This window comes from Apium graveolens, chromosome 10, assembly GCF_009905375.1.
Source record: "Apium graveolens cultivar Ventura chromosome 10, ASM990537v1, whole genome shotgun sequence".
NCBI lineage: Eukaryota > Viridiplantae > Streptophyta > Magnoliopsida > Apiales > Apiaceae > Apium > Apium graveolens.
In genome coordinates this window covers 225,150,710-225,160,946 of record NC_133656.1, presented here as the reverse complement: position 1 = coordinate 225,160,946, position 10,237 = coordinate 225,150,710, and positions in this window count along the sequence as shown.

Sequence of the window (10,237 nt, the reverse complement as noted above, 5' to 3'; positions counted from 1 at the left end):
GAGGATTAGCAGTTCTCTTTGAACGACGTTTACCCTGAAAATTGTAGAATTGTCCATACTTTTCGGGACGGTCCTGGGAACTATGGTCCTGGGAACTCTGGTCTTGGATACTCTGTGAAGAAGTGACATCCGTACCGGCATCAGGATCAGTAGGAGGTGTAGGTATAACATGGAGACTGAATGACGGAATAGAGAAATCCATAGCTACATGCTCAGTAGGCCGGTGAGAACGATGCAGAGGAGGAGGTGACTCAGTGGAAGGATGCTCGGTACGAGGATGCTCTGTGGAAGGGTCCTCGGTACGAGGTTAATCGGGAGTAGGAGTCAAGCCAAGATCAAAAGGGGGAACATATCCATACCTATCCAGAATTTAAGGATCATGCTGGACGCGACTAGATGATCCCGGTACATGAACAGAAACAGTATGAGCACCAGAATCAAGTACAGGAGAATCTTGATCAGCGCCAAGATCCGTAACCATATGATCAGTACGAGCATGAGGAGATGACTCGGGAACATCATGGGAATCAGTATGTAATGGAATACCATCATCTCCAAGATCTGCGGCAACAGGATCATCGTCAACCAAACCCTAGCTCGCCTACCAGCAGCAGCTTTTCCACCGCCGCGTCTACCTCGACGGGCCGGTTGCTACCTCTCCTCCAACTGCCTAGCTCTACGAACCTCCATAGGCATCTCATCAAAATCATGTAATTTATACGCTCTAACAAAATCACAACACTGGTTAGCATAACCAGAAACATCCAGGAAGAACATCCTGTGTCCGCTCAGATATTTGCCTGAACATAAGATCCTGAAAAAATAAACAAAGAAAAGACACACATGTTACAAGATTCTTGTATGAAATAAAGAAGCTACTAAAGCATTTGTAATGAAACTACGAAAGCAAACCAACTTATTCAATAAATTAAATGAATAAGAAGAAAACTTACAATGCGATGATTAAATGCACCAACACGAGAAATGAATCTGACAGTCCTCTCAAAATACCAAGGATGGTACTCAGGCACTGAACTCTCGGCAATAATCGCATCTCCAATAAAAAAATGATTTAAACGATGCACCCATATAGATGTGCTAGCTGCATATTTCTGAATCCATATGATTTTGTCATTGCCCCTCAAGTTTGTACTATGCTCTGCCTCCGAGTAAACAACATCAACTGGCATAGTCTGCACGAGCCCAAACTATCTAGCAACTCTATCAGGGAAGTGAAGCTCGACTATGAAAATACATATCAAATGCCCGAAGTAGCGCCAAATACACTCACCAGTGAAATAATATTGCAGAAAGCTCGGAAATGACATCAGGAGAGTAAGTGTTGGATTTTTAAACGCAGCGGGGCATGACAAAACACTTTTACACATACAAAATCCAAATAAAAGCATATAAATCGTGAATAAAAATTCGAGGGATCGAATCTAACCTTTAAAAATAATTCGGAGACAACGATCAGAGATCCTTAGCAGTTGCTCCTCAAGTGTGAAGCACTCCACCAGTATCCACCAAGAAAATGACTTTTAGGAGGAGGAAGAGGTGGAGAGAATTTGGTTTTCTAAAACTTTTGGGTTTCAGGGGTTAGAATAAAATAGGGTCTATAATAGTGTATTTATAGGCAAAATTTTCAGCTGAAATTTTCCCATAAATAATATTATTATTATCCCATTTATTATTCTCATTAATAATTAAAACACCTTTTAATTATTAATCCTTTTTCTAAATACTTTAGAAATAATTCTCTCTCTTGATTTAATTTCCAAAAAATTAAATCCTTAATTAATAATATTAAGAACTTTTCTTAATTAATTTATAATCAATTAAATCTCATTTAATCAATTATTAAATTTGCCAATTAATTATTTATTTCACAAATAAATAATTATTAGCCATTATTAATTAATTCCTCCACCATAAAATCATTCTCTTTTTATGGTGTGACCCTGTAGGTTCAATATTAAGCCGGTAGTAGAAATAAATAATAATAAAACTATTTTATCATTATTTATATAAATTCTCTAATTTATTAAATATGATTAATTAATTAATCACATTTATTCTACATCGTGAGTGATGCTTCTCAACATATCGCGACTATCCGGATAATATGAATTCACTGCTTAGAATACCAAGAACCTGTCAGTGAATAGTTACCATACAATAAACTCCTTCTACCCTACAATGTCCCGATTAAATACAAGGCATGGATCTCGTGTCAAGCCTATCTAATTCAATCACTTGCTTACCATCTATTATGCGTAGTTCTATGCAAATTAGAAACTCCTTTCTAATTTCATTTACTCTGGCCAGAGATTCCTGAACTAGCATAAGTGGATCAGCCTTGAACATTCGCTTCCTTCACTGGAAGGGGTAGATCCTTTATTGATCATACATTATCTTCGTGTACAAATTCCTATACCCAGAAGAGCCCTAATAATTGTCCCTGGAGACTAAGAACTAAACCAAAGCATAGTTCAGTGTACACAAGATGACTATGATGACCTCAAGTCTAAGGATACTTGTACAACTATCACTAAGCGAACAACTGCTGACACGTGAGTGAACTCCATCAGTTGTTCAGCTGGGCGAGTCATGTTCAGTGAACTTATTCCATAATAAGCACCTACATACTAGCTATAGTGTCACCACACAAATGTCTATGAGAACAGACATCCTTCATAATGAAGCAAGCATAGTATGTACCGATCTTTGCGGATTATTAATTACCAGTTAGTAATCCTATGACCAGGAACTATTTAAGTTTAGAGTTATCATCTTTTTAGGTCTCACTATTATGATCTCATCATAATCCATAAAAAGCTTTACTCTAAACTATGGTATATCTTATTTAAACACTTAAATAGATAAAGCCCGTAATAAAAACAAAACAAGTCTTTATTAATATCAATGAAATCAAAACAGATTACATAAAAGTTATTCCTAAATCCTAATACATGATTGGACTTAGGACATATTACTTTCAATCTCCCACTTGTACTAAAGCCAATCACTCTGGTATCTAATACCCATCTCATCTTTATGACGATCAAAGTGACTTTCAAAAAGTAGCTTTGTGAGTGGGTCTGCTATGTTGTTGTGTGTGTCAACTCTAATTCAATACAATATAAGAAATGTTACCGCGCTTCCACTAACCCTTTTGTAGACGCATGGTTCATCTACGTTTTCGATAAAATCAAACTCTTTGATTATCTCATCAAAATGAATGTTCCATCTTTCGAGAAGCTTGCTTTAAACCACATTAATCGCAAGCAAAATCCGAACTAATTTTAACAGGGCTTCATGTAAAAAGTTTCATCAAAGTCAATCCATTGCCTTTGTTTGAATTCTTTTCCCAAAAGCCTGGCCTTTTAGGTCTCCACCTGGCCATCTGCTATAATCTATCTTTTGTATACCGTATACATAGATTCCATTCTGGATTTCATGGCACTATGCCATTTCTCTGAGTCAACACTACTCATAGCCTCATTATAGGTCACAGGGTCGTCATCATCAAATGATTGACAACTCATTGTCATTCTCAATGACAAGGCCATATTACCTCTCAGGTTGGCGAGACACTCTCCCTGACCTATGAATGGGCTGTTCCACAAAAGGTTGTTCAGTCAGAACAGGTGTTTCCACTTGATCCGTAGTAGTTTGTGCTTCTTGAACTTCATCAAGTTCAATTTTGCTCCCACTGTTACCTTCAAGGATAAACTCCTTTTCCAAGAAGGTAGCATATCTGGAGACAAACACCCGATGATCGGTGCAAAAGTAATACCCTAAAGTCTCTTTAGGATATCCCACAAAACTACATTTTCCGGATCGATATTCCAGCTTATCTGGGTCAACTTTCTTGACATAAGCTGGACATCCCCAAATCTTAACGTGTTTAAGACTCGGTTTCCTTTCTTTCCATATCTCATACGGAGTTTGAGGAACAGATTTGGAAGGCACCTTATTCAGTAAATATGCTGAGGTTTCCAATACATAACCCCATAGGAATACTGGAAGATTTGCATAGCTCATCATGGACCGAACTATGTCTAACAAAGTTCGATTTCTCCTTTCAGATACTAATCTGGAGGAGTCCACTGGGAGACTATACCATTTATTTAGAGATAATCTAGAAACTCTCCGTTCAAGTATTCACCATCTCGATCTAATCGAAGAGTTATAATACTATGTTTGGTTGTTTCTCCACTTCATACTTATATTCTTTGAACTTTTCAAAGGCCTCAGACTTGTGTTTCATCAAACACATATCCGAATCCAGATCTATCATCTATGAAAGTAATGAAGTATGAAAATCCACCCATGGCTTGCTTAGACATTGGTCCACATACAACTGTGTGTACCATTCCTAGCAAATTTGCAGCCCTCTCTCCATGTCCACTAAATGGAGACTGCAGTGCCACTATAAAGTGAGATTTTCATCATCCCTTTTCTTTTATTAGTTTGTTCAATCTGAAGTAAATTATGTCACATATATTCAGACCATTATTTAAAGCACCACGTCCATAAAGAATATTATCTCTAAGAATAGAACATTCATTATTCTCAATAATAAATGAAAATCCAGCCAAGTCTAACTTGGGAATAATATTCCTCACAATCGAGGGAACAAAATAACAATTATTTAAAATAATAGTCTTGCCCGTAGGCATATGTAAATGAAATGATTCTACATCTTCAGCAGCAACTCTTGCTCCATTTCCCATCAGTAGAATCATCTCCTCTTCCTCAAGAGTCCTACTTCTCCTTGGTCCCTGCAACAAATTGCAGATATGAGAACCACAGGCGGTATCTAATACCCAAGTAGAAATGACATATTCACTTTTATCATGAACATACCTGAATCAGAAGCGGTAGTCTCACTACCCTTCTTCTTCAATTCTGCAAGGTAAACCTTGCAGTTCCTCTTCCAGTGCCCCACCTTGTTACAGTGAAAGCAAACAACTTTGCTCTTGGGGTCTTCAGCCTTTGGTGGAATCGGCGTTTTCTCACCTACTTTCTTCTTCTTGGAAGAGTTCCTCTTCCTTTTCTTAGGATTGGAACCTTCACCAATTAGAAGAACAGAACTTTTCTTAGGGGGAAAATTCGATTCCGCAATCTTCAACATGTTGTGGAGTTCAGGCAGGCTGACATCCAACTTATTCATGTGAAAGTTCATAACAAACTGCGAGAACGAACTCGGAAGCGATTGCAAGACCAAGTCTTGGCTCAGCTCCCCATCCATGGCAAAACCAAGTTGTCCAAGACGTTCAATCAAATTGATCATCTTAAGTACATGGTCATTCACAGATGATCCCTCAGACATCCTACAACCGAACAACTCCTTCGATATCTCATATCGAGCTGTCCTCCCTGCCACATCATACAATTCTTATAGATGCATGAGGATAGTGTGAGCATCCATATGCTCATGTTGCTTCTGTAGCTCAATGTTCATGGAAGCTAGCATGATGCATTGAGCAACATTCGCATCATCTATCCACTTACGATACACAACGTGTTCATCATTATGTGCATCACTAGCAGGTTCAGTAGGCTTAGGTGAGTCAATCACGTATTCCAGCTTCTCAATCCTGAGAACAATTCTCAAGTTTCGAAGCCAGTCAGCATAATTAGGACCAGTCAATTTGTGAGCATCCAGTATGCTCCTGAGTGATAGTGCAGAAGACATAACATACAAAGTAAATCTGTAAATGATAAACATATAACGACACTTAGCAAATATTCGATTTCATTTCAAAACACTATATGAATCGGGTCTTTATTCATAAGTGGCTCCCACTAGTTTTCCTAATTTATTCAACCCCCTACGTGAAAAATTAAGCATTCATAATTCTAGTGGGATTAGGGATCCTACATTCCATTACACGACCCCGGCTGTAGCACGAACCGCCATGTAATGTTCAATAGGCAGACAACTCTTGTCAATTACATCTCATGTTATTCCCTAATCAAACTTTAGCCTCTTGAATAATTGAGTCTCGGCTGTAGCACGATAAACTCAATATTCTAAGTCAAGTCTAACCCAACATTCCGTACAGTTGAATCAGTCCCCAAAGGCCCACGGCTGTAGCACGTACCGACCTTTAGATTCTTATTCAATGTACACATCTCTATGTAATAGACAAGTATTTCTTATTTCGAAATCAAAGCCCTCGGCTGTAGCACGAACCGACAATGATTCAAAAAGAAGAACTACTTTTCTATCATGTTGGAAGGCTATGACCGACACAAGCCCGTTGTATCATTGGCCAATTACTACTTGATATTATTTAATTTTAGAGGGATTATATTACGTTACAATCATAATCATATTATAAAGAGATTCTTCCTTTTAAATTAAATATTTCAAATCAATAATCAATAATCAGATGATTCCCAGATCGGGTGGAGCATTGTCAAGAGGCGTCACTTAATAACCCTTTCTTACAGATATAAATCTGTTGTTGACAGAATCATCCTTTCTCTCATATCGAAAATTCATATTCAATTACGTGTTTCACAAACACAAGAATCTCATGATTGTATTCATAATATTGTTCTTAAGGTTATGAAACAATTTCACTATACTAGGTTGTCTAACAAACGCCTTATTTTCATTTAAGTTCACCTAAATCTATCATCGCATGATAAACTAAGCATATATCACATATATAAACATGAATAAACATCAAGGTAGGCATTTTACATCATCTAGCATATTGGTCTAAGCATTATACATCTCTATGTATCACATGAAGCATTTAAAAGCAACTAAAACAGTTAAAAAATAGCTTTAAAACACTTCATGGAAATATAAACAGTTCAAAACTTTTATATAAACTAAAATTGATCACTCCATTAGATCCGTCTCGAAAAAACGAATCCAACGGTATATTGCACGCCTAAAACGGAGTTACGAAACTCCCAGAAAATCAATTTTAATATCAACAGACGGGCTGTAACGCATTACAGGAATGCGTTACAAGCCCTGTAACGCATTCCGGTGATGCGTTACACCCTTTTTCAGCCAATAAAGGGTGTCACGCATTCTACGAATGCGCAACAGGCCTACCCGCGTGCGCTGCACGCGCCGACAGTTGCAGCCGCGCCTGTCTCCCTGCCTTGCTCCGTACCTGACAAGTCTAATCTTTGTCTGCGCTACTCTGATTCCGTGCAACAGCAAAAACAATAGCAGACAAAGTACAAATGCAGATGATAAAAATATATATACTATATATACATATATTTACTTATTTAATTACGTATTTTAATTACAAGAACTTCAAAAATTCATAATAAAAAATCTATACATCCTAAAATTATGAAAAAAATACCCAGACGATCTACAACACTTGTAGAACCCAGATCAACACTCAAAATTATTCTGAGAAACAATTTCTCATCAGACAAAATTAATCCATGATATAACTTATAAAAATCATAATTAATTCATACAAGCACATAAAATTCTGAAATTTTTACCACAGATCTATATGCATACAACCTATGCTCTGATACCATTGTTGGATTTTTAAACGCAGCGGGACATGGCAAAACACTTTTACACATACAAAATCCAAATAAAAGCATATAAATCGTGAATAAAAATTCGAGGGATCGAATCTAACCTTTAAAAATAATTCGGAGACAACGATCAGAGATCCTTAGCAGTTGCTCCTCAAGTGTGAAGCACTCCACCGGTATCCACCAAGAAAACGACTTTTAGGAGGAGGAAGAGGTGGAGAGAATTTGGTTTTCTAAAACTTTTGGGTTTCAGGGGTTAGAATAAAATAGGGTCTATAATAGTATATTTATAGGCAAAATTTTCAGCTGAAATTTTCCATAAATAATATTATTATTATCCCATTTATTATTCTCATTAATAATTAAAACACCTTTTAATTATTAATCCTTTTTCTAAACACTTTAGAAATAATTCTCTCTCTTGATTTAATTTCCAAAAAATTAAATCCTTAATTAATAATATTAAGAACTTTTCTTAATTAATTTATAATCAATTAAATCTCATTTAATCAATTATTAAATTTGCCAATTAATTATTTATTTCACAAATAAATAATTATTAGCCATTATTAATTAATTCCTCCACCATAAAATCATTCTCTTTTTATAGTGTGACCCTGTAGGTTCAATATTAAGCCGGTAGTAGAAATAAATAATAATAAAACTATTTTATCATTATTTATATAAATTCTCTAATTTATTAAATATGATTAATTAATTAATCACATTTATTCTACATCGTGAGTGATGCTTCTCAACATATCGCGACTATCCGGATAATATGAATTCACTGCTTAGAATACCAAGAACCTGTCAGTGAATAGTTATCGTACAATAAACTCCTTCTACCCTACAATGTCCCGATTAAATACAAGGCATGGATCTCGTGTCAAGCCTATCTAATTCAATCACTTGCTTACCATCTATTATGCGTAGTTCTATGCAAATTAGAAACTCCTTTCTAATTTCATTTACTCTGGCCAGAGATTCCTGAACTAGCATAAGTGGATCAGCCTTGAACATTCGCTTCCTTCACTGGAAGGGGTAGATCCTTTATTGATCATACACTATCTTCGTGTACAAATTCCTATACCCAGAAGAGCCCTAATAATTGTCCCTGAAGACTAAGAACTAAACCAAAGCATAGTTCAGTGTACACAAGATGACTATGATGACCTCAAGTCTAAGGATACTTGTACAACTATCACTAAGCGAACAACTGCTGACACGTGAGTGAACTCCATCAGTTGTTCAGCTGGGCGAGTCATGTTCAGTGAACTTATTCCATAATAAGCACCTACATACTAGCTATAGTGTCACCACACAAATGTCTATGAGAACAGACATCCTTCATAATGAAGCAAGCATAGTATGTACTGATCTTTGCGGATTATTAATTACCAGTTAGTAATCCTATGACCAGAAACTATTTAAGTTTAGAGTTATCATCTTTTTAGGTCTCACTATTATGATCTCATCATAATCCATAAAAAGCTTTACTCTAAACTATGGTATATCTTATTTAAACACTTAAATAGATAAAGCCCGTAATAAAAACAAAACAAGTCTTTATTAATATCAATGAAATCAAAACAGATTACATAAAAGTTATTCCTAAATCCTAATACATGATTGGACTTAGGACATATTCTTTTCAGTAAGGCTGCCATATAAACTGAGATGGTCCAAGCCCATCCAATAGCATCTGAATAGCTGAAAGAGTACGACCACCCGTATTAGTGTAGGAATGACAATGAAGCCACCTATAACGATATTACTATAAACAGTTAATTTCATATTTAAATTAAAATTCCGTATCATATCAAGTTCATTTAAAACGCTTCTAAAATCCAATTTGGGGATTAATGAACCCTAAAACATTAAAAAGTGTTAAATTGTAATCTAACATGAAAATAAATTCTGGTTCCTAGGGTTTAGGGACGACCCTAAACCCTAGCAACAATTAGGGTTTTTGCTCTATGGTTCCATAAACCCTAACCCGTTAAATATTATATTAAGTTCATTTAAATGCTAACTCGTTCCATATCATATCAAGTTCATCTAAACGCTTCTAAACCCCAATTTGGGGATTAATGAACCCTAAAACATTAAAACGTGTTAAATTGTAATATAACATGAAAATAAATCCTGATTCCTAGGGTTTACGGCCTAACGACCTTAAACCCTAGCAACAATTAGGGTTTATGCTCCATGGTTTAGGGCCTAAAGGCCCTAAATCACGAACATAAACCCTTACCCGTTCAATATTATATCAAGTTCATTTAAACGCTTCTAAAATCCAATTTGGGGATTAATGAACCCTAAAATATTAAAAAAGTGTTAAATTCTAATCTAACATGAAAATAAAGTATAACCCTTAACCCTAACCATTCCGTAACATATGAAGTTCTTTTAAACGATTCTAAAACACAAACAAAATAATAATTGCTAAGTACCTTAGTCCACGTGGAGCTGCAACCTGACCCTCTCAAAAACGAGCATCAAACAAGGTATAAGAGGTGCGAATGGGAGCAAGAATGGGCAATCTCTCCCACGCCCATAACTGCAACAATAGCAGACAACCAACTACCTCATCAACGTCCTTTTTGCTTATCTTGCATAACTCCCTATACAAATATGCAAGAACTGCAGCACCCCAAACATAATCTCCGCATCTGTCTAGATCACGAATAAAATA